Source organism: Cephus cinctus, unplaced genomic scaffold, assembly GCF_000341935.2.
Source record: "Cephus cinctus unplaced genomic scaffold, Ccin1 Ccin1_scaffold1371, whole genome shotgun sequence".
NCBI lineage: Eukaryota > Metazoa > Arthropoda > Insecta > Hymenoptera > Cephidae > Cephus > Cephus cinctus.
In genome coordinates, this window is record NW_014333774.1 from 78249 (window position 1) to 97195 (window position 18947).

An 18947-nucleotide genomic window follows, 5' to 3' on the forward strand; every position below is an offset into this window, starting at 1 on the left:
GCGGGTGACGTCGAACCTATTGGGTCCAACGGAAAATTCGTTCCGTTTTGCTACTGGTAATATCTACTAGTATGACGGAACGAAGTTTCCGTTCATCCCACTGGAGAAGGACGGAGGACGCCAGTTGCAACTTGCATGCCTTTGTGCATAAGTTAAGGAAAAGTGTATTACATACTTTTAACTGTAGAAACTTAATGTAGATAAAGACGAGTTAACGTGACGGACTGATTTGTGCATTCTACTCGGGTGTAGGATTGTTTGTGGCGTCACTGTTGTGCGGTGCTCGGTTTGTGTATAAATTAGTATTGTTCGTAAGACGGTGACAATGGTGTAGGAAGAAAACAAGATGGAGGTGGATGTTCATCTGGTTGCATTCGAGTGGTAGTCGAGTGGGTTCCGCACCTGTTACCTTTTTCAGAAGTGAACAGTGTTCCTTAACGCGTGTGCAAGTAAGAGTATATGCAACGTGCTGACTTAATCCGGAGCCATGGGGTAGACCAATCTTGGCTATACAATGGCGGCCACCCGGCTTCCGCTCTAGTTAGTCCGTAGAGAGCGTAACTAGAATGACAGGCTCTCGGTTTTACGTACGTACGTTGTCGTCGTATATATTTCTATACTTGTTAGCCACGTTATGCGCGAGAAATGCAGATGCTGTCAGTGTATAAAAATCGTCATGACTGAACCTTCGAAGAAAACCTTTGCCAACGAGTCAACTACGATAATTGGGAATTCGAAACGCGGTCTCAGCCACGCACTCTATTAGAGCACCTTGTTTGCTGTAACGTATTGTCAGGCAAGACTTGGTCGTCGGCATCCCCTGGAGGTTCTACGCTTTACGTACTACGTTCAGCCTTCTACGTCGTCTACAAGGTAACGAGCTCTGGTTTATATCTCATGAGAATAGTTTACTCGTAAATCTGGTGAAAGTCAATTCGAATACGTGTGTCACTCACTGTTATTCATTGTCAATTTCCCAGATTCGTACGGGATGTGGAATGTTTAAATCCTAAATACATTTTCATCGTGTGAAACGTCCTTAAAGTGGTGCTCGGACATGAGGAGGCCCAGGGTGTTGATTCTCAGTAAGTCTTCAAGTCTCACGTTAAAGAAGCGGATGTGCAATAGAGAGGGTAGATAAAAGAGAAAGAAATTCAAAGATATCCTCTCGGTCCTCTTCTCCTTTCCCATCTTCCTTGCAGTTTGACTCTTTCTCTTATTTATTTATTTTCTCTTGTTTCGCACTGTCGCCTCGATTCTTCTACTATTTGCTTCTTTTATACTTGTGATTTCGACCTGACTTTGACGTCGCCCGGAGCCGCCGATTTCCGGCAATTGGCCGCCGTGTCGTGCCGTGCCAAGATGCAGTCTCTAAGGATACTCGTTCGCCTTCTGCTTCTTCTTCTTCTTCTACTACTACTGCTGCTACTACTATTACTACTACTACCACCTCTTCTACTTCGTTCCCCACGACTTTCCTCGGCTTCCTTTCTACCTTCTCACCGTCACCTCTTCGGGAACAAACTACTCTGGTATTCCAGCCACTCCGGCCTTTCGACGTCGAGCGTCCAACGTCTGCAATGCGCGCTGCAGCGAACGACGGATCACGACGCTTGACATTTGCTTGACGAGATTCCTTTAAGTTTTTTTTTTCTTTTTCTTTTCTTTTCATTTTGATTCTCTAGCTTAACAGTGTGACAGACGCCAAGTTACGTAGTACACCTTGAACGTTATCCAACGTTTTCAGACAGGATGAGGCGTGCGATGATTTAATAAGGCTATATTTTGTAGATTCATAAATACATCCCGTCCCAGACTCGCGGTATCATTAGCGATCGATCACCGTGCAATTTGTAATCAATAAATCTAAAGAACGACCGCTCGCTCCTCGTGGAAACGCATGTTACCGTCCGATTTTTCCGGATTAAGTACGTGTGATGGTTATTTACAAGGCGGCGCGGGAGAGCATATTACGAGTAAACGTTAACTTAAGTATAACTTATAGTGTGGGATCGATTTGTAAAAGATACACCCTCCATATTTTCAGTTTACCTCCACTGCGCGTCTGGCATGCATATTCAATTTTCAGTATGCGAATTGCCCCTTTCGCTCATTGACCATATAAATTCGATCAATCCTCCATGAACTTTTATTGTCAACCAGAGACGCATTTGGATATATGCATAGAGCGCCATACTTGGCCTGTTGCAAAAAAAAAAAAAAAATACAGGCTTGCCAATTCAGTCGAGCATACTTTTCCAGTTTCAATTTGATCTATTGAGTACTTTCGTGAAATTTGCCTGCATTCCCCAGTCAATTGTCATTCCACAGTGGATTGCTATACAGCTCTGTCGATAATTATTTTTCGACATTCCTTCCGTAACAAAGGCCGTTAATTGTACAGTTTGACAAATCAAGTTGGACGTCAGATCCGATGCAATTTCTTGCTGCTTTCATCCTTTCATTTGGATTTTAATGAAACATTTTTTGACAATTAGTCGATTTCACGAATGCCTGCTTTCATTTGTTGCCTATTGGATACCGACACACTACAATTCATTGGTGTCAACTGAAAACGCCTGATACCTATTCAGTGGAAAACAGTACCACGTGTCGATGGCTATTTTGATACATTTTTAAATATTTATTTTGATCAACATATATATTGCGTCGTCCGTTAAATAAGACGCGCCAAGCAGCAGCGCCACGAACGAACACAAAAAAATAATATTTATTGATGAAAAGGTGACAATCGTAGAATTTCTACGTGCAAGTAATGAGGGGTAGCCAACTGAAGAATCCGTTGTTTGATTTCGATCGAATCGGCAACGACGAGCAATGGCGGATCGCGATGCGATAACTCGCCGATTGTTTTCGAAACGATGCCTATCTAAGGCTCAAGCACGTGGCCTCAGGGTCTTAGATTTTTCTAAATTGTTAGATTCCATGGATCGAGGAAAAAAATCGGTAGCCAACCGAACACGAACGTTACGTCAGTGAAACGTTCTCTCGGGGTCGATGATCACGACTGTGCATGCTGCGGACATCGGACCACATCGTGATCCAACCTGGACCCAACACGCTCGTGGAATCTCTGGACAAATAGGCGAATATGCGCATAAACATTATATGACGTACACTGCATCTTCGGTATCCTGAAATGGGAGCAATAATAATTGGGATAAAAAATATACAAGGTAACGTATATTAATTTTTTTTTGTTCTTAAACAATCGAATTTGTATCGAATTACAACTCTTGTAAAATTACAGAATTTCACTGATCCGTTATTAATAATGGCAATTACTGTTTCCAGGTAATGACGTTCCGATAAGGGTATCGATATTCGATAAGCCATCAGGACAGGCCGGAACCGCAATTGACATACCAATAAGATGATGAATACAATAATCTGTCCTGTATTATGCTTGAGAAATTACAAGCTAGCAATATGCCGATCGTATCGATGCACTCGCCAATGATTTAAAGTGCTTAAATGGCAGGCGTCCTCTTAAACGGCTATTGCCGAAGCCAAATAAGAAAATTGCCTTGCGCGATAATTGGATCAACTGCCTACCGGCCGTTTCATTATATCCCATTAGAGGCTTCTAAGGAGTTTTTCAAGAAATCAGTGGAAATTCAATTTCAACGTATTTTCTAAGTAAATCTGTCACCGAATGGCGTTGCACGTAATGGCAGATACATTGCGGAGTCGTCGGCGTTGGATTTCTCGAAATTTGAGGGGAAACAAAAAATGGGAAAATCGCTGATGTATGATGGTCACGTTTGTAATTAATTGAACGAGGCACAACCCTCCTTTCTGTTACGCTTTGCCATGTACGCGGCGCATGCGAAAAATTAATTCCGTTCAGGATTTGCATATACGTCCTGTTAGCGATACGTGCGTACATTCTACGAACGCATTGTGCGTCTACGCGCCACTCTACATAAAGTACTAAATTGCGTGAGATGCGTTCGGCAAATGGGGGGCCGCCAGAATCATTCGTTATCCAGGCAGTTTCCCAGAAACTAGAAACCCCGTAAATCCGTACAGTTACCCTATTAACTCTCGAATGTGACTGTTTGCTTGTCAGCTTTACGACTGCTGGGGACGGAGTGGGAGAAGGGCGGGATTTTTAAATTCCATTTGTAAACCAACTTGGTAATACGTATCTCTATCGCGTTACGAGAACGTTTAAGAATTACGTGCACAATGTTTCATTGAAATTCACTGTAACGGTTAATGTAAAGAAAAATGGAAATTTGGGTAAAGAAATTTTTAAGATTATTTTTACATTTAGATTTAACGTATTTTTAGAAATTTCTGTATATTGCGATTCTTATGAATTCTTCTCGCGAGCTCGCAAATATGTTTGCGAATACGGAACGTGTTACGCATCATTGTGATTATTATTTTACTGGATATATGACCAGCGGTGGCCAGGTTGTGTTATTAATACAGAGAAAAGCACAGACACCCCGCTGTGGTCCTCACGATACCAAGGGACCACTGCGGGACCGCTACGGGACTATGGGACCACGGCAAGGCCCCGACCTCAGGGCCTCAACCATGTCGTGGATACCTGGCAAATTTTATTTAAACGTTTTCGTACCGTGTTTCATATTTTTAACTATTTTTTTTTTCGGCCAGTTCTTTGACTTTCCAAGATCTTATCAGGTCAGTCTTTCTTATCAGAGTCTCGCCGTTATTTCTTATATCAGCATCCCTGTCCACTGTTGGTATATATAAGTATTGTAAATGATCGGTAAGCGCTGTGCTTTGTATAACGTTAAAACGAATTGTGACTCACTGGATAATGGAATTACTTCTTAATATACTGATATTTTATTTACTATTGGTGGGATGCGACCCTGGGCTTGCCGTATGGACCCACGAGGGAAGCTGCACGAGCGCGTATTTATTCAGGCCTATTTTGCTATTAGCCATAGAGCGTCTCGACATTGGCATGCAAAGTTCAGTTTATTCAATTACCATTGATATTTATGCGACCACGACTTATTATGGAGCACCGAATTCGTATCATATAAAGGCACGTTTAGTCGTAAAACAGCGTAAAGCCCTGTAAATAACGGCACACGAGCTGATATTTATTGCATCGATGAAAGGCGGCGTCGAAGCACGAGTCGAATTTTTCATCGTTGCTTTTATAATAAATTATTTTCTTCTATATGAGAAATGGTTTCGAGCTTTGACTCGCGGATATGATATCCGGTTTTCTGCGAGAGCGCACCCAGTGTCCGTGGCGCGGAGCGTGATCGAGTTAAGGAATGTGAGATAAAAATGAAACGAAAAAAGTGTAGAACAGGATAATTGCGAATTTTCGAATAACGAAAATCCGAGGATACAATTTTTTTCATTTTTTTCCTATATCGGCGTAATCCGGAGCGTGAAAAATTAGTAAAATACTCAAGTGCTATTTCGCTAGTGTAACGTGATAAAAGTGATTTGTCGATTTAATAAAAAAATAATAATTTAACGAGCGATGCGTGTCTTTGTCAAACGAGGGGTAGGAACGAAGGGATGGCCATGGGGTGTAAAAGGGGTGGGGAATGATGAAAATGATATAAGTTTACACGACGGTAGGTATGTTAATGTTGGACATAAATAAGAAGGCACATTCGGTGCCTAATAGGACGCTAATTGTGATTATATACAGCATGGCCATGCGGATGCAGCCTGAATTTTATATACCTATATAACATTTATTGCGGCTCGTCCGACCGGTCGAGTGTGAAAGAAGAAAAATTCGCAACGTTCAGGATTTATTGTAATGAAAGATGGAGATTCATCGTATCTTATCGCATTACAAATGGAACGACGCCCGAGTTCGCTCGCTGTTCGTTATTATTGTAAATTGGCTTTAATACGTCGGTTCTTATCAGTTGCTTGGATATGGAATCGTGGCAAGTATTAATTATACGAATTGGCAATGCATCACAATTACATTCTGATTACGAGAAAGGGCAGCAGGATAAAGAAATAACAGACTTTGTAATTCAACGAGGCGAATTATCGTTAAAGTATTATTTTCAGTTCGCCGCCGCGCTCATTGTTGTCAGCCGTTATTTGCATCGTGCGCTGGATAGGCAGTCACGTGAGAAATTTTCAGTGCGACCAACAGCGGAAGGTTGAAAATAGTAGAGAAGCTAATCGAAGTGCGAATAAAAACAAACGAAGCAGCAATGTCTATAGTTACAATGTCCGCATAGATTTATGGTAAAACGAATTAAACGAAATATATATACATATGGACGTAAAGTTAACAAAAAGTACATATACTATGGATAATTCGAAATTGATTAAAAGTTTTTACGAATTAACGTGTAATTCATACGAGAGGGATCATTCGATGTTTTTGACGTATTAATTATTTACAAAATAATTAATGAAATCGCACGAGAACCGTAAACTTATTTTTCTTAGGAATGTCATCCCATATATTTATCATACTATAAATTTATCCTCGTCTCATAGTCAAGTTAAGAATTTTGAATTTTTAAATTTCCCGCGCGTCTTTACCAGGGACTAAATTAACGTTAATGACGGCGACCTGTCGAGATTCGTGATTCGTACAGCGAAATACGTCTTTGTAAGGGAAGTAAAAAACGAAATGGTCGTCTCGAGAGTCGGCAGTTTATGCAGCCATTACCACAGGTGAATGCCGCGAGCGTTAGCTGATTTAAGAACGCGCCTTTAGATTCGAATTGGCTTCGAACTCACAGCAGCGAGATCCGTTAGCGGTTGTTAAAATAATTTTTCTCTTCCACCTGCTGCTGTCTCGTAGTCACATAACCGTCAACCAATATGGCCGCCTTGTGCTATCTATACGTATGGTACACCCGGTACCCCAGTCTATCTACTTCGCGCTAGGTCCTTAATTGACTACCAGAAGGTGGACTTGGGAAGGAACGATCTTAGATACCGATCGGACCAATCCGATTGGATAAGCTGCTGGATAAGTGTTCACCATTCAGGATGGATGAATGACGTAGCCCTCAAGGTATCCAGCACGAACTCCCTCATTGCGAGTCTGGATTCTTCTGCGTTCCGCAAGACATATTATTTCGACCTGTTCAATTAATCGATCGTCGTTCCCAGGATAATGCTGTATTAAATCGATAACGTTGTACGTGGGGTTCTGTTTCAATCTTGCTCTTTGAAATATGATAATCCCTCATTAGCCCGCTCTCAACCCCCGTGGGAAAAGGGGTAGTAAAACTACCCTGGGTATTCTTTTCACTGATATTCTCCTATCGACCAATTCTTGTTCCTCCCTTAACCCCGTAACTGGATACGGTAGAGCTACCTGTGCCAGGGGTGTTTACCCTCGATACGTAAAAATTTAAGGGATGATCCATATATTTTTTTACAAGATTTTCGGATTCTTACGGCAGGTGGATGTACGAAAAAAACAAAAGGCTGGTAGATACGTGTTATTGAATTTGTAGAGGGATGTTTTTTTTCAGGGGTGAAACATCAGTGCCAATTGTCTTTTTTTTTTTCTCTCTTAAGGAGTATCAGCATGTCTTTCGACTGAGAGGAAGTACTGCTTTTTGAGTGATGATAATGATAGGGGTGCGGTCGGTGCCTTTGGGCTTTCGTGAATTTTCTCGCGTGCTGACTCGTTGCAGGGAGGAGCGCCGAGATTTTGCACGTAAAGGTTCGCGTAATTTCGGGGACAATTTGTCAGCCGTGCTGAAATTAGATGGCTCATCGTAAAGCCAACAAAGTTTCACGTATGCTTATATTTCATCTCGGGCAAATATCGTGGGGTAGCGTGATATTTTATGCTGGAGAACAAGTTAGATTTTTGTATGACCTATTTTACATGTGAAACGTCATTTTTTCAAAAAATACAAGTACTTCGGAAAAAATTCATAAGCTTCGTTCAGCGAATTTCAATGAAGACCGAGTGACTGTTATTCGTGCGAATTGGCGGACTGTACAAAGAGACAAAAATTTGTTTCACTGACAATTGTCTATTGCTGGTTAATTTACGTAATTACCTTGACGATGCATTTGCATATCGGGAAATCTGATTTTATATACGATTCAATTGCGGGCATCAATATTGCTGACATTTCAAATATTTGCTTTCATATTCATGCATTTCGTTTTCACTATATGAACCGTCACAGCGGATGGATACGGATGTAAATATTTATTCATTTTTATTTTTGCTAATAATGCAACTAATTAAATTCGCCACGCCGAGATTATTTTTTCTATTATGGACTATCTGTCACTTGATAATTCGACAGAGTCAATTTCCCTGCGTATGGAACCGCCTGGGAATGGATTATGTTTTTCAATGCAATTCATCCCTTAATGCATTTTACTTATATTACGTAGTTCCAAAATTCGCCACCAGTATTGCGATCAGCGCTGTGCGCTTATTATTCATCTCGGATCGGTCAGGCGATTTAGATTAACTTGAAGCAAATTTTTCAACTTTTACAAATTTCGAAATTTAATTATTTTTTTTCCCCTAAATCGCTATTTTGCTAATTTACTCATTCCGATTGGTACTACTGCACGGTACGAGTACCACAAGCATTATAGGATTTCCATTGACCCGGAGCACATATGTGTATTTTATCACCCAAAAATTATTCAGCATCCTCACTCGTTAAAACGCATATCGTGCAACACATTTTTTTTTCGGTTTTTCGAAAATTGCCAACACTCCCCAGTACTGTGTATCTTTTTCGTACACTAAAATCCCGAAATAATTAACAAAGCCAATTATACCATTAAATAATAATCCAAAAGCTTACAATTAATCGGCCATTTAATTATAACCGCAATAATCAGTGAATTGAATTTTCATCCAAGCCAAAATTTTGGGAATATTAATTTAAGTCGATCCGTAAAAAAAAAGAAAAAAATCACACTGCAACCGTATATATATTTTTTTTTCATAAACCGCCAACCGCCACCTTATGCAATTTATAAAGCCAACATTATTCCGCAGCCCGTGCATCCTTTTGCAGGGGTCGCGCAAATAACCGGAGAACGAACGAAAAATAGAGTCATATTTCTGGAGAGCAGCTGCGGCTCTATCTCTCCGTGGAGATTCTAATAAGAAACCGCATAAAGCTTAGAAATTAATGTCTCTCCTCTCTGCTGGTTCAGCAGCATCCGCATCCAGGCACCTCGGTACCAAACCAATGTTGCTCCGCTTACGTAACAGCCCCGTACAAAATGCGAGATGCGAGTTGCACCTTTCTTCTCGCCTGGCGCTTGAACTTTTAAATTCTTTTTCAGAAAAGTCCTCAACCGATGACCAAAAAAAAGCTACTCGACTTCGGGGACCTTCTTGATGGCCAGAAACTGGACGCACGTTTACCATGGAGCTCATACGCGTCTGCCACAGTAAAGAGGGATACGTGTTTTGCCGTTTTATAACACGCGTCAGCAGGGACTTTCCTAACGGTACGTAACGACATTTTACTTCGTAAAGCACGTAGCGCGTGGGATCCTAGGAATTTTTAAGGACACTAACTCAGCCAACTGTTCGTAATGTAGGTTTGGCTGTAGCGCGCTTTTTTCTAGCACGTTATCATTTTTATCGCTCGTCAAAGTCCCTGGATGCATCTGATGCACTTTGAGACGCGTTGCTTTTCTTTTTTCTTTTTATTCCTTCAAATCACGACTTTCCGTGTTCACGCTTTTATTCGAATATTGCATTTGCATCGCGGCTACGGCGATGCTTCGTCGTATGGATATTGGATCCTTCGGAGCGATGCGATTATGACTCTCGATACTGCGAAGCCATTGCACCTATGTGCATGCGGTTAGAAATAAGACCACGGGAAGTGCATGTGCAGCGAATGACTACGTACGAGGAGATTGATTTGGTTGGGATATGCCTATTGATTTCCGGCGGTACAACAGGGGGATGTGGATAAGTGCAAGTTTTATTATGTTTCCGAAAGTGTAATCTGGGCGAAAAAGTTTATTTACGAGCTGCGTGCATCGGACGTGCAGTTACGTTGCAGCCAGTTGCATTGTTGCAAGTTTGCTTGATCAGTTCTCAATAAGCTAACGGGATTTCGAGTATATCGTATGCAGGTAGGTTGTTACGGATCGAGTCAATTTGTTGGAGGAAGTTCACAAATTTTTTTTTTTTTTTTTTTTTTTTATATATTTAGTTGCTTGTCACGTGCAGTGCGTTTAATTTTTGGACGCTATGGCTCGATATCCCCATGTGCTTTGGAACCCTTTGACATTTTTTTTTCTGGCAAACAGTAGCGTAGGTATGTATATAGGTATGTGGGTGTTTTAGTTTGTAGAAGTTGACAGTGACCCTCTGGCTTTGGGATTTCCACGATTTAAAACGTTTTGTTAGGTTAGGTAATAACGTGGGTCGTAGCACAATGGAAGGTCCTGTGGTGTCTCTTATACAATTTTTGGTTTGTGGGTCGATTAAGACGGAGCGTATAACACCGATGCTTCGGTTCGTCGATAATCGTCGGGACCATTTTCAAAAATAAGTACAGAATAGACCGATTGAATAGGGGGTGGAAATTGAAGATCCAAGAGGCTCCGTCGTTGAATTTACGCAACGGGGGTTCTTAAGACTGTCAAGGATAGTCCTTTTCAAAGGACTGTCGGTAGTGAAATCCGTGGATTCATTCTAAATAGATTCTAATACAGTCGCCACTACGTTGAATCTGTTGATGACAGTTCATTGCCATTTTCAATTTATTACTTGCCGAGTACGGAGAGTTCAAAGGGCTTTGGTGCGTATTTCAGTTCGAATTTGGCGCCTTTGCTGGGATTGACACGTGGCTAGAGGATCGTCGGAAAATCAAAAAATTTTTAAATTTCTTTTCCAGATTACACCGAGAAATGTGCCTCTACATGGAATTTCGTGATGGGTCCTTCAATCTTTTTTTTTCTTTCTTTTTCCTTTCTTTTCTTCTTTGATCTCTTTGACAGGAGGTCAACTCGAAATTGACTCGCGTAGTCCCAGCTCTCGGATCGAGGTATGGTAATCAAATTCTCCGATACTCTTTCGCGTGCTTCCATGTGTTACGTCTTCGAAGAGACAGCAACATAGTTTCTCTAACGGTGGTTAAATCTGTTTCAGAGTTTTCATTACTTGAACAGCACGCCAAAGACCTACCACTAAATATAGCGTTTTAGTACTTGCTCGTGGCACTGTGCTTGTAAAATATTCTTGGTATACCACCCACCACGCTGTACCTAGTGGAAGTTCATGCAGTGGATGTGCAAGTGGTGCAACTAAGAAAGGAAGCCAAGGAAACCGTCTACTTTCTGTACTGGCAAAGCCATCCGGTTGTCAACTTGTTTTACTTGGCTCATCTTCCACCAGGAGGTGCTAGTAGCGTCATCAGCCACGGTAGTATTTCCGCCACTTCAATTTCTCTTGCAGCCAGCCATACTGTGCATACCTTCAATACAATGACTGATTGTACTTTCTGGATGCCAGTGAAAATTCTATAAACATTATCTTTTTCCGTTTCAGGTCTTACCAATGCACTTTCTCTTGGACTCGACTCTGGCTACTCTTGCGAACCGGTGCCTCGTGGGACAACCGAAAGTCGCTGCCGTTAACAAAACGATTTTCATGGCTCGTGGGAAGCCGATGCAAACTTCTGACACGTCCGGTCCTCCATTTTATTCCCAGTCCCGAGTCGCTGGTTTTAGTGGGCTGTAAAGTCGGGCTGGTTACTTTATATCAAGGTGGCAATCATATTTCAAACGCCAAGGGAAGGCTCTTTCCTCTCTCATTCCGCGCGCGCCATCTTTCCTTCGGACGCAACGTTGTTCCGCGTAATTTTTACAGCTACCGAGGTCATGCGGTATAAAAGACAATTTACTGCTGCGAAATCCTATACTGTCTTGTCTCGCCCGTGTCCTCCTCTGCCTTTTACTGTTCGCCATTAAACACGATGAAATTCGCGTAGGCCGAATACATCGTCTTTTAATCGTAGAAATTCAAACGTCACAAGTATTACGTATATCGTTGTTACGTACACGTGACTACCCGCTGCCCGGTTATCTCTGTATCCGTTAATTAATTTATACATCGTCCAATAATAATCAGTGTAACGGTAATAACGGAGCCAACAGCCGTAACGAATTAGACTCGCGTTATACAGCAGCCAAATGATTGATCCCCATCCCTTTCGAGCTGACCAAAGCCCGATAAATGTGCCACGATTATTAATTATCATGGACCGTCATTAGGCTGCACAATATTTGTTTAATGTCTTCGAAGATCATAATTACACCGTGAAACGTAATTAACGTTCTTTCCTCTTAAATTTATCATTCCCTTGTCGGCGCACCTATACACCGCGAAGAAATATATTTGTTGCACGAAGTACTTTAAGGAGCATTTCTCAGATAGTTCACCGAAACTCTCGGGCTGATAAATTTCATTCTCAGGAAAGCTACCGCGGATATATCGGATCTTGAATTATATCACGAATTTCTTATACACAGTCCCTATCGAGAAAAGGAGGTCGTGGCCAAGATTGCATAAAGCAGTGATCCTCATGAATACGTAAAAGGGTTGCTGTTTTCTTTTTCGCTACTGAGAAATAACAAACTGTAATTGAAATGCCGATGACGTTCCGCGCTCCGCCGGAAGTCGTCGACTGGAAAGTACTTGGAAATTTATGCCGAGGAACCTGATAATACATAAACTTTGTATCTCGCTCTACCAATTAAGCTATTCTTTAACGAATTCATTTAGGAAAGTCATTTGCGAATTAATTAGCAGTCGGAAACGAGAGTAACAGATGTTCATACTTATTTGAATTCTGAGACGCTATGGTTATATTGATGCACATGAGATTGCGAATTGTATGTTATTCTGTCTGAGAAGATTTATCTATAAGTTATCCATGGCTGTTATCATTCATTGTATCTTGCACGGTAGCGTTTTAATTAACCATTGAAATCTTCTGTATGACTGTACTCGCGGTCTTTTAATGTACTTTTCTTGTTTTTAACTTCTTGGCTATTCTTGTTTGATATACCTCGGGTCTCGAAGTACTATGAAATATTGTAGGATCCTATCAGGATGGAAAACAATGGCGTACTTACTCAGTGAGCTGAACGTTACGATTGCTTATTGCATATTCGCTATCCGTAAGCGGTGCGAATATTAAAGACTAGGGCGAATTCTAAAATGGTTATACGGCAGAGCTTTGTCGTGCTGAAATTATTTTTGATTTTGAACTTGCCGCATTTCGAGCGCATCAAGTCAATGAAAGTATGAGGAACGTGTGTGACGTATGTATGCATGTTGCGAATACGAGTGTGTTATTTTTTATTGGATTTGTAATCATACGTGCCATGTGTGTGGATAGGTGTACGTAGAGCGTAAAATCGATTAAATCTAGGAACGATAACGGAACGGATATGAATAGCAATTTTTCTTGGAAAATATTGTTGCGTTGGCACGAATACAGGAAATTCATATGTGGAGCGAATAAATTCGTATTAAAGCGCGATAAGCCGCACAGAGAAATCTGTTACCTCGTGAGAAATACGTAGGACGTTTTCACTGTATAAATGTAAAACGGCGACACTGTTCTGTGCGAAAGCTTAAAATTCGTTTGGAGTCGAATATTCCTAGTGAATTTCGCATAGAATCTCGTTTCAACGGTCCGTTAAAATAAGATCCGCGAAATATAAAGTAAAATGTTGCGAATCTCCTGGCAGGTCGCCCGTAGTCCATTGTTTTGCCCTCGCAATTGATATGTATTACTGGCTGAGATTATTTTTCATATCTGGTCGAATTACGGTCGACGTGTCACGTAGATTCCTGGCATTTTATAATGTTATTTGCGTTATCCCTCAAACAATGTAGCATTCTCAGAAGCCAGTTCTGTTCTTTCTCCGTGACTCCCCTAAATATTTAGGGTGAAGTTAAAGGGTGGTTCAATTCAAAATATATCAGCCCCTGCCGGTGGGATGACAGTAAATAAAATAAATCAGTCTGACAATATCAAAAATTTTATCTCATCAAGAGCAAACAAAGCGTAGCGCATAAATTTACAAAAATTCAAAATTTTACATTGTAAGGTGCAATCTTTTTTTTTTAATAATTTGTAAAAATAACGCCAAATACTTTTATACATCCCGAAGCTCCGATTCGCTGGGATTAGACATTCGCTCGAATTAACTGACAAAGGGAATGCGCTGAAAAGACGTTCAGAGAAATAATGCGTCAAGGGTCACTCGTGTCGCCCTCTCTCGATGTCCCTTTGCAAATACCGTGTTCGAGGTTTTTTCCTTTTGACAATCTGAAGGGTCCTTCGGGAAGGTGTCCACCCTTTACCACGTATTCCCTGTCTCCGGCGTGGCCTTCATCCATCCCCTTCTGGTAATGGCTTCACCCCCTTCGCCAGCAATCAACTCTCATCCCTTCGTTAATTGCTTCAATTATATCTTTGTTACGAGCAATTTGAGTCGGAACATTTTTGGCCTGTCTCCTGCTCTGACCGACGCGAAAGTTCTACTTGAGAATGCTTGACTGTTCAAACTGGAGAAGTGACAGAAGAGGAACGGCTCGAAGCACGAAACACCCTGAACACAGCGAACCAAGAGGACTTGAACATAGCTCATGATCGTGCCAAGAGGACTTATAGGAAGTTTTACCACTGTTACCACAAACTTCGAGTTGCATTACGATTTTACGGTCTTATCAACCGACCCGTCTATCTATGATTAAGAAATGCATGGGGATGGCTTAGATGTGGTATTTATGTAAATTTTGTATTTTTTTTTTTTTTTTTTTTTTTTTTTTTTTTTTTTTTTTTTTTTTTTTTTTTTTTTTTTTTTTTTTTTTTTTTTTTTTTTTTTTTTTTTTTTTTTTTTTTTTTTTTTTTTTTTTTTTCGAAAATACCTGCGACAGTAACGTTGTTATTTTACGTAATAAACGTACAGGGTGTATATACGCATATGTAGCGGAGTTATATGCACAGTCGCAAATGCATCTCTCACGTATACAGTAGAATGCGGTGCAATACAATGCAACGTAATGCAATACAATGGGCGCATACGATATTACTATGTTACGAGGTTACCGAATGACTTCGTTCTGCGGCAAATACGTGATTTTACGGGGCGTTGGTGTTTGCGCACTCGGCTTGAGTTATGACAGCGTTAATTCACGTTTTTGTAATATCAAAATAATATTTGGATATGCGCATTGTTATTTCTTTTTTTTCAACTCCGTTGCAACGTAACGTATAGGGAGTTTTTGGATGTCACAGGCGGTACACTTTGCTATGGTGTGCAACGGGCTTTGCTACGGGATATAAAGTATGCGAACGAGCTTTGTAATGCAATATGCAATAGCGATGTAATGCAATAGTGAAAAATAATCGTTTTTATAATAATTAATTGTCACGAGCCTTTATACCGTTGCGAAAATTGAATGACGTCCGGCAATTCGTGTCGAGAGTTTTCCGTTTTACACTGGAAAATCCCTGAAGCGTTATCTGTCAGGATGAGTTACGGGCGCAGTCCATGTACGAACCGGCAAGTACACGTGTGCATTTACGTACTCCCATACGTGCACGTGTGGGTAATCTCGAGCGTGGAACTGACTTTTTACCGTTTTCAGGTTGGACGGCAGGAAGCGAAGATAGTTTTATACAAATGTTCATACTTTTTAATGTTTCAGCGGTTTTGCACGTAGGACATTGTTGTATTAACGTTGGGAAGAAAAAAGTTTAACGATTTTTGTATACAAAAAATTTTTTACTTCTACGTTCATTTATAATTGTCGAAATTCTTGTTTTTTTATATATAAAAATTTTAATTATTCTTCATTCCTGCCGGACGATCTTTTGGGCATTTTTACGTGTATCCTCGCGTCCCGCCGAATCGTCTTGGTCAAAAGTGACGTCTAACGTCTTTCGCGATCGGTTTCCGCAAGTACGTGAATTAGCCATACTGCGGCGGCTCGCGCGGGGCATGCTAATTTTTTGCAATGTAGCCCGATTCCGCTCACGTATTCGCAGCGGTCGCGCTCCGCTAACGAATTGAAAACTGGTAATTAAACTCGGCGGAAGTTCCGATCGTAGACTTTGACTTGTAGAATACACGGCCGAAAGTCAATCGTGAAATTTCCGTTGGCGTCGAATCAACGAAAGCGGAATCGCACCCCGTGGGAAATGCGGTAATCGGCATTTGAATTTAATTGTTAATTCAATCGTCATAAGGCGTACAGTGCTTCTAGCTCCGAGCACCGTTTCGTGTGTCCGCGTTGAAAATCGCCGAGACTTGGCGCTATGAGCTATCGTGCCGTGTGTGTAGCGTTAAGAAACTTATAATTACCCGCATATCTTGAGCAGCGTTACTGCCTTTATAAACTCGTGTAATTTGCGGCTGTCTTCTCCGTCAGTGAGTCTAATGCCTTTACTCTGCCGATTTTTTTTTGTTCATACAAAAAAAATTCCTAAGGTTCACACAAAGTATACAACTACCTAGGTCAACGCCACTATCCAATTTCCCGAAGCACGCGGCAGCACGGCCATTGTTTATTGCAGAGGGTCAGGTTGACTTGATTAATAGGAAATTTAATTAACGATGCAAAAAAAAATTAAATTTTTTTTTCTTATCACCCAGTATACAAGTACGAGGCAGAGCACCGGTTGCTCGGCGAAGATCGACTGTGAAGTAACGAGGAGGACGGGTGGGGGGGGGAGTGATTGGTATAATTGATGTGCATTAGGAATTTTAATTAATGCACCTAATTACCACTGGATAAACTCCCGTCCGAAGGCGTGACCAGGCGCTACCGGAAGTTCGACGCATCCCAAAGAAGCAAGAATTTTGGATAGAAGGTGTAAAAAAAAAATCACATGCAGAAACGGGGGTTCCTATCTGCGTAGTGGTACATTTTTTTTTTTTAAGTGACACGTACCTGACCACCGTCTTGGTAACCTCGCACTCTCTAAGACTAATTGTTGGCAACTTTTAATTGCAGACCCGGCACAGTACGCATAAGTGGTCCTACCGGCTTGCTCCCTTTGACGTCCTCGAATGCTCAACCAAGAAGAAAGCGCTTAGCCGCAATTAGCGGAGGAGAGAATTTCAACTCGAGCTTCCACTTCATACACGTAGCAGTCGTGTAACCGAACCTTCGGCTGAAGAGATTTCCAAGGAAGTTCTCTACGACTCGTGTAACTACGGGCAACAACGTGCAACCTACAATCGCCTGCCTATTGGATTTCAGTGCCCACCGGCGCACTGGATCGCTTCCATGGACATCAGTGGCTCGATGCTTCGCTGCTGGGCCTATGGGTACGTTTACACGTACATGCTCTCGCCGCCATTTCAAGTCTTCGGCGGATTAATACATTTTCTTTTTCTTCTGTCTCGCAGGCCACACCGTATGTCATACGCGGCTTTAACTAACGACCCTGAAAGATCGTTGGCGCTTCTGTGGGCAAGGAGAGGCGCATCGTTTGGGTCATCAAACGGCAGCAACGGTATCGTCGCAATCAAGTTGGCTCCGATAAAGGCTGATGCACGAAAAAGAGAAGTCAAGGCTGGTTTACGAGTCGGGCCGAAGGGAGAATTATGCGCTTCTGTCTCTAGCGTTATGTCTTTTCTTATAAGAAGCTGCGGATCGACTGAGAGCGTTATATATATATATATAGCGAGAGGAACTGTATTTTTTTGTTATCGGATGCTGACGAATGATTTACTTTACAACGTTCAGGATAACCCCGTGAATTGGTTGTACAATAAAAAGGTGCACCATTACATTCGTTTACTGGCAGAGAATGAAATAGAAGGTCGTTATCGATTATAAGGATCTGCGTTTGGCAAATAACGACGCAATTTCCTATCTAATTTCGCGAACTTTAATCGAGCACGGAAGACCGAAACCGTTAAACTTTTATGTAGCGCTAAAAAGTAAAACGGGGACAGTTTTTAGCCCGCGGGGTACATAGGTCACGAAGATTTCCATACGGGGAGAGCCTGAGTTTGCGGAGCAATTTCTTTTTCCAAACCGATAGAAAGTCGGAAACGGGATGGGATATCGAATGAGTGTTTGCGCGTCTGCGAGCAGTTGCGTATCTCACGGGATGCGGCTGGAGGATTGAGGTGGATCGAAGAGAAAAAGGCGTTAGTCATGAGAGGGCACGTTAAGGGGGGGCCTCCCCCCCCGTCCATGAAATAATAATGGTATATATAAAGTGTAATTTAGCTAAACGTATGCAGCGTTGTGCTGAAGCATGGCTTGGACCTCAGGGCCGTGCTTAGAGACAACTTCGCCTTTACCGGTACGATAAATACTGGGATACGTATACAATGAGTAGCCAATATCGAAGAATTATAAATTATAAAAATGATACAGTCAATCGTTCGATCGAGTTATTTAGAAAAAAAAAATTTCTAATCGCTTCAGGAAATTCAACGTGAGTGGTCTTAAGATTAAAATTGATACTAATAACGGTGTAAATGACGAATGAAATTGTCCGTGAAATTCGAATTAAAAATGACGTATTTCCATGAAAATCAGGCAAAGGCGTAACTTCCTAATTGAAGGCGATTACCTTCCGGAATATTACACTGGATTCATGAAGATGAATCTGGAGAGACTGTGAACGATCTTTTTTACCGAGTTTAAGAGGTTGGTAACAATTGCCGAGTAAAAATGACTCCTGTCAAATGACACGTACCAGTGGCACGCATGCGACCCTTACGTACGGGTCCGGAGAAAGGTGCTGGTGGCCCGAGGGTCACAGTTATAGGAATAAGCTTGCGAGTGGGTACCCCGCGTAAAGTGACATTTTTGGGGCCTGATGGGCCCATCCCTGAGTTATGCCACGAGATGGATAGCCTCGGGCCGCGGTGAGTAAATTACAAGGTAAGACGGAACGCCGACTCCCTCCTGCCTCTGCGCCCTTCTTACACTGCGC

The 18947-nt window shown here is 41.6% G+C and overlaps 3 long non-coding RNA genes across 3 annotated transcripts; all 3 read left to right on the plus strand.

Moving 5' to 3' along the window:
* Nucleotides 1-24: 24 nt before the first annotated feature.
* Nucleotides 25-4116, plus strand: LOC107273096. The gene is made up of 4 exons (XR_001539146.2): nucleotides 25-873; nucleotides 981-1085; nucleotides 2942-3197; nucleotides 3316-4116. It is a non-coding gene; the product is annotated as an uncharacterized LOC107273096 (long non-coding RNA).
* A 5182-nt stretch (nucleotides 4117-9298) lies between these two features.
* LOC107273097 lies at nucleotides 9299-14713 on the plus strand. The gene is made up of 4 exons (XR_001539147.2): nucleotides 9299-9456; nucleotides 10863-11012; nucleotides 11117-11389; nucleotides 11516-14713. It is a non-coding gene; the product is annotated as an uncharacterized LOC107273097 (long non-coding RNA).
* A 2099-nt stretch (nucleotides 14714-16812) lies between these two features.
* LOC112495158 lies at nucleotides 16813-17746 on the plus strand. Its single transcript, XR_003061450.1, has 3 exons — nucleotides 16813-16909; nucleotides 17003-17319; nucleotides 17401-17746. It is a non-coding gene; the product is annotated as an uncharacterized LOC112495158 (long non-coding RNA).
* Nucleotides 17747-18947: the final 1201 nt, after the last annotated feature.